General features: G+C 40.3%; 1 long non-coding RNA gene across 4 annotated transcripts; it reads left to right on the plus strand.

The window, feature by feature from the left end:
• The first annotated feature begins 12,226 nt into the window (after positions 1-12,226).
• Positions 12,227-15,271, plus strand: LOC140864269 (uncharacterized). Of its 4 annotated transcripts, none has more exons than XR_012144173.1 (3): positions 12,230-12,473; positions 13,085-13,611; positions 14,661-15,271. It is a non-coding gene; the product is annotated as an uncharacterized lncRNA (long non-coding RNA). The 4 variants fall into 4 exon arrangements; XR_012144172.1 differs by having other exon boundaries at positions 12,248-13,220; positions 13,394-13,611; XR_012144174.1 differs by having other exon boundaries at positions 12,248-12,473; positions 13,394-13,611.
• Positions 15,272-15,795: the final 524 nt, after the last annotated feature.

Raw genomic sequence — 15,795 nt, forward strand, 5'->3', positions numbered from 1 at the left:
CTTTCAAAATTTAGTTCAAAGCTTCCGAACTCTCTCGAGCCCAATCACCAATCAAAACTCATATCCTGTCTGATTGACACAAGGTCGGAGTTTCCGAACTGCTCGGTACTTCCGATCAACAACACTAGCTTCCGAACTTCTCTTCAGAGCTTTCAAGCTGTCCAAACACTTAAAACCCTCTAAACCATTTTTAATCGTTCTAAATCTGATTTCCATCTCCTTAAGCCCAAATGAGAACCTCTTAACCATGTTTAAGCAGTAGATTAACTTAATTAAGAGTCGGGCTACTACAGTCTAACCATGCATCAAACTCTTATACCAAATTAAAGACATAAAGGGTTTTAATTTCAAATGCATTAAAACCAATCGGCACGAGGCTGTCGTTAAAAACACTTAGTCTAAAACATAACTTTAACTATTGTCTAACTATTTATGGATCCCAAAGATAACATAACTATTGGAATACAACAAAATCTAAGGCTGCTCTTTTCGAACACCAAAGGTTGGAATAGTCGTACCATGCAATCCTTTCGCCTCTTAGACTCCTTAGCCTTACTACCAAAGCTTTTAATTCATTTAATTCTCAATTTCAACTGCACCAATCAAGTATAGTGAGTCTAAAGACTCAACAAGATGAAATACATTCAATTATGATAGAAACTATTTATTTGCACATTGGGTTTCCATGATCATGGTCATTGTACAACAAGCATATACATAGGGTACAAAACATAATAGCCTTGGCCAATATGAGTCCAATCTCTTCCTTTGTCGCTAAAACTTTCATTCTTTTTGAAGGGCCCTCTGGGGCTCAATCCGGAGTACCAATCATGTACTACTATAACAAGAACTCATATAACATCAAAATATTTTTATCATGAATTCATAACATCATCATACTTGTAGTGACCCTTACCCGGATCACCTACTAAACAGAACTTATGCATGCAATTAACTTGATAAAACAGATATCAGAATAAAACTGCGGAAACCAATAACATTATACAATCCCAAGTAAAGGAATCTGTAATTATCCAATAATATACAACCAAATTGAATAGCTGTATAAAACCCAAACAACAGTAATAAAACCTAGACGAAGCTCCAGCTGGCCAACCACTGACTAGCCCCTCCTGGATCCACCCTCCTCGTCCAATCGCAAACCTGCCCCATGAAATAGGGTGTCCAGAAAATACAGAGTACGAGACGTGAGCATAAAACGCTCAGTGCGAGAGTATGAGTATACATGCATGCAAAGTGAACTCCCTATAGACTCGAGGTCAAGGATCAGATAACAGAGACAGACCGGGCCCTGGTATGTAGCACGCTGTGCCGTCGCTTCAGGAGGTGGCTCCCATACCGAGATAACCGTGGAAATGCCGGACCCAAATCGATGGAAGTCCAATCCACTAACAGGATAGGGTACAACCCTACTAACAGACATCTCGAAGGAGATACAGCAAGATGCAAATGAATGCAGCATAATATCATGGCACATATAAATCATGCAGTCATATAATACATGCATACTCAGTCAGGATATCTCGAACAGTACTTTCGTACCTCAAATACCAGGTAGGCACTACCAGCTCTAAGTCCAAGCCTAAAGTCCGCCTACACAGCGAAATGATACTACTATCATTACAGTGCTCTAAAAGCCTTAACTAAGCTATTGCATACTCCTAAATATTTATAGGAAGCAAAAGCTATACCTTCGTCCGTCGTTAGCCCTTTGATGTCGATGCCTCCAGAACTTGGGCACAACTCTGCTACGACTACCGAACGCCTCTCCGACCTCCGGACCAAGCCAAAGAAGACTAGAACAGCTCCAAAAGAACTAGAAATAGAGAGGAAATCCGGAATTGGCAAGGAGAAATGAAGTCTCGGCCTTCTATTTATAGACAACGATCGGAACTTCCGATCCTTGATCGGAACGTCCGAACCTCGATCGGAACGTCCGATCCTGCCATCGGAGCTTCCGAAGATCCTGATCTTCCACGTGTCAAAATATCACTTGATGACTCCGGATAAGGGTGATCGGAACGTCCGATCCTGATCGGAGCTTCCGATCCAGCCACACGTCATGGATGACGTAATATCATCGGTGCCTCCGATCCTCATCGGAGCTTCCGATCCCGATCGGAGCTTCCGATCGTCCCTTCGGAGCTTCCGATCCGTCCAATCCCCAATTTATTTAATTAGCATTAATCCTTAATTACTCAATTAGGGTTCGGGCTACTACATTCTCCCCCACTTAAGATATTTCGTCCTCGAAAACAGATCTTAAGTACCGAATGCAAATACAGAAATCAAAAACATTCTTTATTCAAATCAAACGTTTACAGAGTTTGCAACTGAATACAACTTAAAGAATGAAATCAAAACAACTCAGGATGGTCTTTACGCATCCTGTCCTCAAGCTCCCAAGTAGCTTCCTCAGTGCCTCGGTGCTGCCACTGAACTAAAACCAAAGGAATGACTTTGTTCCGTAAAACCTTATCCTTATAATCCAGGATACGAAGAGGTTTCTCAACATAAGTCAAATCCTTGTCTACCTGAACCTCAGATCGCTGCAGAACATGAGATTCATCCGCCACATACCGTCTCAACAGAGATACGTGGAACACGTCGTGAATACTAGATAGATGCGGTGGCAAAGCTAGTCGATAAGCCAAATCGCCAATGCTTTCTAAGATCTCAAAAGGACCGATAAATCTGGAAGACAACTTGCCCTTAAGGCCAAATCTGAGAATCTTGCGGAAAGGTGACACTCTCAGAAACACTTTCTCCCCGACCTCGAACTGCAAAGGCCTACGCTTGATATTAGCATAGCTGGCCTGACGATCCTGTGCAGTCTTAATCTGTTTCTTGATCTGATCAACAATGTCTATCACCTGCTGGATAAATTCCGGTCCCTCAGCCTGTCTCTCCCCCACTTCTTCCCAAAAGAGTGGAGTACGACAACGTCGCCCATACAACGCCTCAAAAGGTGTCATCCCAATACTAGTATGATAGCTGTTGTTGTAAGCGAACTCGATCAACGGCAAATGATCCTGCCAGGCTGAACCAAAATCCATGACGCACGCTCTAAGCATATCCTCAAGGGTACGGATAGTGCGCTCTGACTGGCCATCAGTCTCCGGATGATAGGATGTACTCAAACTGAGAGTAGTACCCATCGCACGCTGAACACTCCCCCAGAATCTAGAAGTAAACCTGGGGTCCCGATCGCTGACAATGCTCACAGGCACTCCATGAAGTCGAACGATCTCCTGAATGTACAACCGAGCCATACGATCCACATTGTACTCCCGGCTATAGGCAATGAAATGCGCTGACTTGGTGAGTCGGTCCACCACAACCCAGATAGCATCACAGTTCCTCGGGGATACCGGCAAATGGGTCACAAAGTCTATAGTGATAAACTTCCATTTCCATTCAGGAATAGGCAGACTGTGAAGCAATCCTCCAGGTCGTCGGTGCTCTGCCTTGACCTGTTGACACACCAAACATCTCGAAACAAACTGATAAACACTGCGTTTCATTCCCTTCCACCAGAAACGAGTACGTAGATCCTTGTACATCTTGTTGCTCCCAGGATGAATACTCAACTTAGTGCGATGTGCCTGAGATAAAATCTCCTCTCGCAACTCTTCATCCTGCGGAATCACAAGACTACCAGACAAACACAAAAAGCCATCTGACTGATAATGAAATCCAGACGAGCTACCCTCGTTAGCTAGACGAGCTAAACGCTGGGTCTTTGAATCAGACATCTGAGCATCTCGGATCCGCGAATACAAGGCTGGCTCAGATAATATCGCAAACATCTGGATACTCTGCATACCTTTCTTATGCTTGAAGGTATAACCTGAAGTACAACAGTCACTGATCGCACTAGACATCGAACAAGTCTGAAGTGCGGATAGTCGCACCTTGCGACTCAAAGCATCAGCGGTGAGATTAGCAGCTCCCGGATGGTACTTAATCTCGCAATCATAGTCCTTAAGCAAGTCCATCCAACGTCTCTGTCTCATGTTCAATTCTGCCTGAGTGAACAAATACTTGAGACTCTTATGGTCGGTGAAGATCTCAAATTTCTTGCCATAAAGATAATGACGCCAGATCTTCAAAGCGAACACAATGGCTGCCAATTCCAAATCATGGACTGGGTAGTTGTCCTCGTGAAGCTTCAGCTGTCTAGAAGCGTATGCGATCACATGCCCATTCTGAGTCAGGACACAACCTAACCCCTGAAGAGAAGCATCCGTGTAAACTACATACCCTCCAGATCCTGACGGTAAAGCCAACACCGGCGCAGAAGTCAACCGCCGTCGAAGCTCACGGAAATTCTTCTCACACTCGGAGGACCACTCGAAATCCACACCCTTGCGGGTAAGCTGCGTCAACGGTCGAGCTAACTGAGAGAAGTTCAGAATGAAGCGGCGATAATACCCTGCTAGACCCAGAAAACTACGGATCTCAGCAACTGTCGTCGGACGCGACCAATTAAGTACCGCTTCAATCTTGCTTGGATCAACAGAAATCCCCTCCCTGGATATGATATGGCCAATAAAAACCACTCTATCCATCCAGAACTCACACTTGCTCAGCTTGGCGTACAATTGCTCATCTCGAAGAGTCTGTAGTACCAACCGCAAGTGAGAAACATGCTCTTCCGTATTACGCGAATAAACCAGGATGTCGTCAATGAAGACCACGACAAACTTGTCCAAATACTCCCTGAAGACACGGTTTATCAGATCCATGAATATAGCCGGCGCATTAGTCAAACCAAATGGCATCACTAGGAACTCGTAATGCCCATAGCGAGTACGGAATGCAGTCTTGGCTACGTCCTGATCACGGACTCTCAACTGATGATACCCAGATCTCAAGTCAATCTTGGAGTAAACTGACGTGCCCTGCAGCTGGTCAAACAAGTCATCAACACGAGGCAACGGATACTTGTTCTTCACAGTCACTCGATTCAGTTGCCGATAGTCAATGCACAGCCGCATCGACCCATCCTTCTTCTTCACGAAGAGAACAGGAGCTCCCCAAGGAGATACACTAGGACGAATGTACCCCTTGTCCAAAAGATCCTGTAGCTGATTCTTCAACTCACGCATCTCTGACGGAGCCAGACGATACGGTGCTCTAGAAATAGGCGAAGTACCCGGCATCAACTCTATGCCAAACTCGACTTCCCTAGCAGGAGGAAAACCCGGAATCTCATCAGGAAACACATCTGGAAATTCATCCACAACAGGAATGCTCTCTATCCCAATACTCTCAGCGGACAAATCAACTGCATAGATAAGGTAGCCTTCCCCGCCAGACTCCAGAGCTCGACAGGCTCTCAAAGCTGATACCAAAGGCATCGGGGGTCGCGCTCCCTCACCATAGAAAAACCAGCTCTCACTCCCTTCCGGATGAAAGCGTACTAATCTCTGATAGCAGTCCACTGAAGCTCGATAGGTAGTTAGCACATCTATTCCCAGAATGCAATCAAAGTCGTCCATCGCCAGGACCATGAGATTCGCCAACAGAACGTTCCCTTCGAACTCTAAAGGGCAACCCATCACTAGACACTTAGCCAAAGAAGATTGGCCCGTCGGAGTAGAAACAGACATCACTACGTCTAGTGCAATGCATGGTAACTTATGCCTCTTAACAAAACGTGCAGAAATGAAGGAATGAGATGCACCAGTGTCAATAAGTACAAGAGCAGGTATACCATAAAGCATAAATGTACCTGCGATGACTTTCTCATTCTCCTCCACAGCCTGATCATGTCTCAGGGCAAACACCTGGCCAGAAGCTCGTGGCCTCAAATGAGAACTCCCAGCAGACTGTCCCTGCGACCTCTGCTGAACGGTAGCCTGAGAACCCGATCCTGTACCTGAACCAGAACCACCTCCCCCAGACAGTGGACAATCCCTCCGGATATGACCAGTCTCTCCACAACGGAAACAAGCTCCAGAAGCTCTGCGGCACTTGTCGGATGGATGGTTCTTCCCACAGTGATCACACTTGTCCTTCTTACCGTAACGGACAACACCTCCAGAACCAGAGGAAGAAGAAGATCCAGACTTCTTGAAAGTTTGGGCACGGGGACCCAAAGAACTAGCAGGTCTCGACTGAGAGAAAGACCTATTTCGTCGAATGCTGTCCTCTGCCTGATGACAACGGCTCACCAAACCCTCGTAGGACATGTCGTCGCCAACCGCCACACGGTCATGGATCTCAGGGTTAAGGCCCTGAAGAAACAGATTATACTTCATCTCTGAGCTATCAGCAATCTCGGGGCAATAGGATAGCAGATCAAAGAACCTCTGCTGATACTCATTGATAGACATGGCTCCCTGTCGCAGACTCAGTAGCTCGCCTGCCTTCGACTGTCGGAGTGCAGGAGGAAAATACCGCTTTTGGAAAGCTGTGCGGAACTCGGCCCAGGTGGCCACTCCTCTCACCGCAACAAAAGGTGCAGAAGTAAACCTCCACCACCTGCGCGCACGCCCATCCAGAAGATAGCCAAGGGTCTCCACCTTCTGCTCATCGGTGCATTGGAAAGTCTGAAAAGTCGTTTCCATGCGGTCTAACCAGTTCTCCGCATCCTTCGGAGACTCACCTCCAACTAAGGGCTTAGGAACCATAGCTAAGAATCGACGCACAGTAAAACGCTCGTCGTCATGATGACGATGACGTCGTTCTCGACGAGGCTCCTGGTCGGCATCACCCCAACGCCCACCAACACTGCCATGAGAACTCTGGTCGTCACGATTTGACATCTACAAAAATACCTCAAGATGAGACTAAATCCCAAGAAATCTTTTGCATGCTCTGATACCATAAATGTAGTGACCCTTACCCGGATCACCTACTAAACAGAACTTATGCATGCAATTAACTTGATAAAACAGATATCAGAATAAAACTGCGGAAACCAATAACATTATACAATCCCAAGTAAAGGAATCTGTAATTATCCAATAATATACAACCAAATCGAATAGCTGTATAAAACCCAAACAACAGTAATAAAACCTAGACGAAGCTCCAGCTGGCTAACCACTGACTAGCCCCTCCTGGATCCACCCTCCTCGTCCAATCGCAAACCTGTCCCATGAAATAGGGTGTCCAGAAAATACAGAGTACGAGACGTGAGCATAAAACGCTCAGTGCGAGAGTATGAGTATACATGCATGCAAAGTGAACTCCCTATAGACTCGAGGTCAAGGATCAGATAACAGAGACAGACCGGGCCCTGGTATGTAGCACGCTGTGCCGTCGCTTCAGGAGGTGGCTCCCATACCGAGATAACCGTGGAAATGCCGGACCCAAATCGATGGAAGTCCAATCCACTAACAGGATAGGGTACAACCCTACTAATAGACATCTCGAAGGAGATACAGCAAGATGCAAATGAATGCAGCATAATATCATGGCATATAAATCATGCAGTCATATAATACATGCATACTCAGTCAGGATATCTCGAACAGTACTTTCGTACCTCAAATACCAGGTAGGCACTACCAGCTCTAAGTCCAAGCCTAAAGTCCGCCTACACAGCGAAATGATACTACTATCATTACAGTGCTCTAAAAGCCTTAACTAAGCTATTGCATACTCCTAAATATTTATAGGAAGCAAAAGCTATACCTTCGTCCGTCGTTAGCCCTTTGATGTCGATGCCTCCAGAACTTGGGCACAACTCTGCTACGACTACCGAACGCCTCTCCGACCTCCGGACCAAGCCAAAGAAGACTAGAACAGCTCCAAAAGAACTAGAAATAGAGAGGAAATCCGGAATTGGCAAGGAGAAATGAAGTCTCGGCCTTCTATTTATAGACAACGATCGGAACTTCCGATCCTTGATCGGAACGTCCGAACCTCGATCGGAACGTCCGATCCTGCCATCGGAGCTTCCGAAGATCCTGATCTGCCACGTGTCAAAATATCACTTGATGACTCCGGATAAGGGTGATCGGAACGTCCGATCCTGATCGGAGCTTCCGATCCAGCCACACGTCATGGATGACGTAATATCATCGGTGCCTCCGATCCTCATCGGAGCTTCCGATCCCGATCGGAGCTTTCGATCGTCCCTTCGGAGCTTCCGATCCGTCCAATCCCCAATTTATTTAATTAGCATTAATCCTTAATTACTCAATTAGGGTTCGGGCTACTACAATACTTCATCATTGTCATGAAACATCATCATCATTCCTTCATAAAAACTACATCATAAACATTCCTCACATCGTGCTTCATAAAACATCCTCACATTCATGAATTTTATAATATTCCATTCTTGAAAATCTTGCATGTTATTAAAGAAAAATGAGTACATCATCTTTACATTCATAAATTCATGCCTTCATAAGAACACACATTTTATGAAGAAATAATATCATATAGATTCATTCTTAGATAACTGATCCTCATGAGTAATTTTTTTGGTTCTAGATATCGAAACTCGAAATGTTTTCAATAATGCATCTTAAAAATGTTCAAAATACATTAAAAGACAATAATAGTGAATTTAGAACTCAAAATCATAAAAAAAAATATAGTCCCGGTGCCGAACCCCGAGCACTGGGGTGCCCAAAGAGGGGCACCAATGCGTGTCCCTGGGAGTGGGGGTGCCCTGCGCCTGGGCTGCTGTCTATGAATGCAAGCAGCAGCGCATGGTGCCGAAAACCCTCTTTCTTTGCCTTTTTTCGATCTTTTTCGATCCCTTTTTGAACATAATCACTTACACGTTGAAAATATTTATCACACCCATAAAAAAACTTCAAGAAATCAAAAAAAGCTATGCCCAAAAACAATCAAACTTCAAAATATTTGCATCAAACTTTATATTCAAAATACCCACACACAAAATTATCAGATTCAAACAAATTTTCTCATTAAATCTCAAACATCTTCACACAAAATGTTAAAAACTATTCACGTTTCATAGTACTGCATTATACCCATCAAAATCTCTTAAAATCAATGCAATATACATTACATACATATCAAACATGCAGGTTTTCATATCAAATTACATATATTCTTGAATATTGGTTTCAAAAGCATTTAAAACTTGTCTTTTCTGCTTGGCAAGGAGTAATCGGTATCTAAAGATCTCGATCTAGCCTTGCTATGAATGGATTATTATTTGTCATAAAACTTACTCTTCAATGGTACAGATTTTTCGATGGGGATAAGGGATAAGAGAGAAAGGAAGGATGATGGATGGGAGACGAGAAGAGAAGTCTCTCTTGAACACCAACTTTAATTTCTCTCTCCAATACTTTAAAACTTGGCTATCAAGCCAACCTCAAAAAATTTGTACCAAAAATACTTTAACTTAAACTTAAATAACATACATTACTTTTTAATAAAAATTTGCATAATTTCCATATTCTTCTTTAAAATCATTAAGCCTGGTTCATAGGCTAGTCTTGATTCATTCGTCATCGGGATTAAAACCATACATGTATCACGTTAAAACCAACTTGCAAACGTTAAACATTAGGCAACTTTAAAAAATATGAAATCATTTAACAAAATATTTAAAGATATCTTTTTAAAACCTCAAATTTTAAATTTGCAACATTAAATCTGATGTAATATAAATAGCGTGAGATCTTTTAAACCTAACCTTTATATCATCAATATATCACATAAAATCATTTAATTAAACATAAATCTTAAATCATTAATAAATAAAATAAAATCATTTAAAACTCATTTAAAATTCTCTAATACTCGTGAGTGGATTTATATGGATTTTTTGGACGTTACAAAATCGGATACTATGAAGATGATAAATTGAATTAAAGTTGTTGGTTCTGACATGTTACTGACAGAGCTCAAATTCTACATGGTCGGGTATTTCAGTGGTGCTTTGTCATACAAACTCAAAATGGAGTGTTTGCTGATTATTTGGAAAGAAAAAACAAATGACAACAACTTTCATGTTCATAAATTTGCTCAAAAATCAACGTAGTATGTTCAAACCGTTCAAACCATTCTAGGAGCATTCTTGCAACTTGTTTTAAGTACTAATATTCTGAGCAGTTCTCTCTCATATGAACTTTGAATTGATTGATTCTTAATTTGTTGGCAATCCAAGACCAAATGATACAATTTTATGTTCATCATGTGGTCCAAATATCAAATAATCATGTTCAAACCTTTCACTCAAACGACTCAAACCATTCCAGGACCATTCCAGTTTTGCTCCAACCATTTCAGGACCGTTCCAGTAACTGGTTAGCAATGCGAATATGATCGTTTTGATGTCAGAAGCAATACAGAATATTTTCCAACAGTCATATTTTTGTATCCATTTATATCAATGTTGGAGGCTATAAATAAAACATCTTGAAGATCAAACAAGAGCTTTTGGATCAGAGACGGAGGGAAGGGGGGCAGTGGGGGCAGCCGCCCCCCTCAACTTTTAAGTTGAACAAAGGGATAGGGGGTAGAGGGAGTTGGTGGTGGGGGGCAGGGGGCGAGTGGCTTGGACGCTCAATTCTCCCTAAAGATCTTAGTGATCTGTCATTTTTCTTGGGCATAAATGTTAAGAGATTATTTGATTCTTCTTTATTTCTTTCTTAGACTAAATATGATAAAACAAAGATGTTTGAAGCACATTCTCTGCCAACACATATGCCTACGGGTGCCAAACCCCTGCCAATTTAATTAGATGTGTTTGAAGCACATTCCTTGAACTGGAACGGCAGCTGCCGCAACAAAGGTATGGGTGAAACGGTTGATTAATATAACGTTTTTTTTCTTTAAAATATCGGCGATTTTGCGGACGTCGCGGAATGAAACGGCGATTTCACGGATTTCGCGGCCGTCGCGTAACGTTTTAGTTAATTTTTTTAATTAAATTTTAGCAAATTATACTGCAACTGTTCCGTGAAATTCCAATAAAATTGGAACGACGGTCTCCGCGACCACAACTTTGAACCATGATCTCGCCCCCCCCCCCCCCCCCCCCCAATTTGATTTTTCTGGCTCCGTCCCTGTTTTGGATGGAGAGCAAGCACAAGAAAGTAAGGTGTGAGGAACAATACAAGAAATGTATTTCAAGAGATAAATCCTCCACACCATGAGTTTGAAGAACACTCTTTCTTGTTAAAGAATAGAAGAAAACATCATTTGAAGAGAGATCACTCACACAAAAGAGAAATGTATTTCATAAAATATTTGAGTGAGAATCATTGCACAAAGACATTATTAATGTGTAATATTTATATTTGGTTGTGAGACTTGTTGTCCCAACCATATTAGAGAGATGTTAAGAGTTTCAATTATTTGATGGATAAGTTCTAATTTAAAGTGGGTTGTTACACATAATTGAAAACCAAAGTCCAAGGGAAAAATCATCAACTACGTCAATTTATGAAAAAATAGTTTACAAAATTGGAATGCGATAACTTAATAATTTCAAGATTCTTGCAACAGGGGACCAATCAAAGTTGTACTCTTTTTTCCTTGGTTATGATTTGTGCAGCATGGTTTTCATAACAAGGTTTTTAATTAGGTAAGTGACAAGTGCGAGAGATGTTGTACTCTTTTTTCTTCACTATATTTTATTTCCACTAGGTTTATTATTTAGTTTTTATTGTGACATAAACCATTGCGAGAATATAATATCCAATACACGTCATATGCATGTACATATAAGTTTGTATACTCACACATTACATATTGAGCGAGTTTCGCTCACGTTCCTGATTTTACCATGGACACCCCATTTGACGGGGTTGTTTAGATTGCTCAGGACTTGGATAAGTGTTCGAGCAGTGATGAGGGCCTGGGAACAGAGGTTACCTATGGTTTAGTATAAGTTTTTTTTTATGGCATTTGTACTATTGGATTTAGTTGTATAAATTTATTTTCAGTCTTCCAATTAAGTTTCCACAGTTTTACTATTAATATGTTTATATGTTTAAATTAATGTCATGCCTAAAGTTTCTGGTTAGCAGATGAACTGGATCGAGTCACTACATTTATGTAAATAATTATCTAAGGAGAGTGTTATAAATAATTTCTAATTGTAGATGATAATTCTTATTTAGTTATATTGAGTAGATTTTTTTATCATAATACATATGTCAAGATAATATATGTTAAGATTTATTTGGTGATTCCCCCACCCCCTAGATTGGGTGTTTAATTTAATTAAATTGTGGGTGATCTCAAACCGAGCCAGGAGATCCGTCAAGGTGACCCCCTCTCACCTTACCTATTCACCATTTATGCACAGGTTCTCTTGATGATGCTTACAGACAGCTTGTTAAGGTCAGGGTTCCTTTAAGGGGGTCCGTATTGAAACTACATGCCAGATAATTTCACAAATTTTCTTTTCGGATGATAGCTTGATCTTTTTCAAGGCAACGGTAGTGGATTTCATTAACGTGGCAGTGTGTTTGAACGTATATGAAAAAGCCTCCGGACAGGTGATAAATTTTGTGAAATCGGTCTTGTCCTTTACTACTAACATTGAGCCAATCTTGGTAGACAGAATCAAACAGCGCTCACAATCCGTTGTGCAAGGCCATGACGTGTATCTTGGGATCCCACCTTTTTCCCTGCTTAGTAAGAAAATTCAATCTGGTTAATTAGTGGAGAGAGTGTCTATAAAAGGGTGGGGGCAAGATTTCTTTGCGGAAGGAAAGGAAATATTGATTAAACCAATTTTACATGCTATGCCTACATATTCAATGTTGCGTTTTTTGTCTCCCTAATGTGACATGTGCATCTATTGAAAAAGAGAGTGTGATTTTTGGTAGGGTTCTGAGAATGAAAATAGGAGAACACATTGGATAGCATGAAATTTCATTCGTGAGCCTAAATATACAAGACCTATGGGCTTTGAGAAATTGAAAATATTTAACAAGGCATTATTGTCCAACCAGTTGTGGAGAATAATACGGAAACCATCATCTTTAGTTGCGAGGGTCCTAAAAGCTTGCATTTCAAAAACCTAGATATCATGCACTCGAAACTTTGAAGTAATCCTTCATTTATCTAGAGATATTTCTTATGGAGCAGGGCCTATTGGAGGCAGGACTTTGTTGGTGGATTGGAGATGGAGCTTCAGTGAATATCCTCAAGGATACATGGGTGTCTTCTTTCAACTCCAATCTTGAACAAGGGGTGTCTAATTCATGGCAGCGTTTGGTTTTTGTAATGAGATTACTAATGTAAGGATAAAAATTTTATAAAGTATAAGATAATTAAAATTGTGATAATTTTATAAATTGTTTGATTGTATTTTTGAGATATTGATAAACTGTAAGCTAATATTTTTATTGACCAATTTACCCTTGTTGACCATGACGTTGTCCCATTATTTCTTCCTCCTCGATTATTGCAGATCTACTCTCCATCTCCATATCTCTCACTACGGTTGCTCCTATTTCCAGATCTGGATATCTTACTCAATTTCGAATTTAATTTCTTTTACAAAGACACTTTGTTACTCATTTATATGAGTTTTTCTCTGAAATTTTGCAGCTAGCATACGGTCCCGTCGATTTATAAAGTATCGCTGAAAATCAGAGCTTTGAATTGCAGTTAGCATACGGTCCCATGGTATTTTCTAAATCCTGCGATGATCTCTAATATTAGTCTGAGGTTGTGCTTCGTTCTGTTTTGGAGGATTATTTATTTGTTTCAACTTTGAGGTTTCGTTATGTATTTGAGGCTTATTTATTTGTTCAAACTTTGAGGTTGTCATACGTTCTGTATGGGATTCTTATTTCCTTATTTCAACTTTTTCTGCATTTTAGTGAGTATATAAGATGAAAATTTTCGAAAAACACAGAGTTACTTATATAATGAATCCCTACACTTATAAAGCCTTCAAAAGACCCATTTACGATGGTTTTAGCTTATTTAAAATGTTATGTACATTTGATTTGTTTTGGGCAATAATGATGATCTATATCCCACAAATGTGTGTTGCATGTATGACAATCATTTTCCCACAAATTTAACTATATGCTTGTATATTTTGTTTGACTAATATTCTCGCGTACACTTGTTACGTGATATTGCTAACCATGTATAAATTCAACTGCTAATATGCTTACATCGCACAGAAGAAGTAATGGCATTTGAATCCTACACTTACATAACAGAACAATATAAATTTCATCCATTTAATTTTCAAAACTCATGAAATATTTATGTGACATGCTTGTGTGAGAGGTTTTAATTTGTATTTACTTTGACAAAATTATGGTAGATGGATTTATAATTCCATTTGATTGATTTGTTGAGTAGGAGCTTTGTGATTTTGTGCTTGATTTGGTGATCTTCTTGGGAACTGATTATATCAGAATCATGTGCTCTCTTATACTAGCACTTGAATGCTGATTCATGTCTTTGATTACATTAGCACTTGAATGCATTGTATCTACCCTTTGCCTTGGTGTCTTTTCCCATAGATTACCAAATCTTTGGTGAACTGTACATCATTAAAATGGTGTATTGTTTACTAAGTAAGGTAGTATTAAATAACGTTGTGGCTTCAACTATTTACCAGCAATCCGGCCTTAATAAATAGCATGTCTTCAATTTTCAGTTTTATTGCTTGCACTCTTGCTCAGTTACTTCCAACATCTCTGTTTCTCGTGTAGCTAAGATGTCTACAACTTTCCCAAAATGTATTGAGGAAATGGTCACGAGCAAATATGAGGTGCCTGTTGTTGTTCTAATTTCGGATGAGGAAACATAAATTGAGACTCACGGTGGCCTCTATGCAAATAAATGAGGTAAGAAGAAGGTGGAAGCAGAACCCGTGGAACAAAAGCGAAGTGTCAAACTGAAGTTAGGTAACCGAAATACTGGTAACTACGCTGAAGAAGAAGTGGTTTGTTCCAAAAAGAGGAAACTCGAAATCACCTTTAAGAAGCCTGGAACTGGTATTGAGGTTGTTGATATTATTCATGTCAACTTGTTAGTTGGTTTCATGTAATTGCCAGAACTTAACTAAGATGGGTTAGTAAATATGTTTATAGTTGGATGCTTTGATAAAGTTCATTTGTTTCTGAACACTTCAAAGTAACACATATTGTATATCCGTTTTGTACTTCCGTGGGCAATTAAATGTATATTGTGTACTATCTGAAAACTTCAATGGCCGAATGTGGCAGGTTTGTTACCGCTTATTCCTGCGGATGTCATTTGTACTTCAAGATGTGAAATGTTATCTTATCTTGTTTACTTATGTACTTGTGTTTATTATGTAGTTCATATTGAGTAATTTAGCTATGTATTGTTTCTATTTCCATCACATTATTGGCCTACTGGATGGTGTTAGTGAACAAATCGAATCATCGTTAAATTTATATAAACGTCATGCAATTAATTGTAGAGTGAGGATTTAATCTTCACAGTAAAAGAATCTATTTAATAATTTATATGGATCTGAACATTGGTAACTAATTTATATGGAAATATTCCCCACATACAAGTGATCTGGTGCAATTCAAACATCAGTAGCAATATACTACTTATGTGTACAAAAAACGACATCAAATCATTTTCTTTTGAGTCAACAAAATGGACCTTCGTACATAATTGGTAGCGCTTAATCGTGTCACGCCCAAATTACCCAACTCAATCAGATAATAACTAAAAATGTAGTAGTGTGAGTAGGGATCGTTCCCACGAGGAAAGGGAAATTTAATGTGTCCTAAGTAAACAAAAGGGAATTTTGAGATTTGAGATTAACTACTAAAAATTTAAACAATTAAATATTCAAATTATCAC

This window comes from Henckelia pumila, chromosome 4 (genome assembly GCF_033568475.1).
Source record: "Henckelia pumila isolate YLH828 chromosome 4, ASM3356847v2, whole genome shotgun sequence".
Classification (NCBI taxonomy): domain Eukaryota; kingdom Viridiplantae; phylum Streptophyta; class Magnoliopsida; order Lamiales; family Gesneriaceae; genus Henckelia; species Henckelia pumila.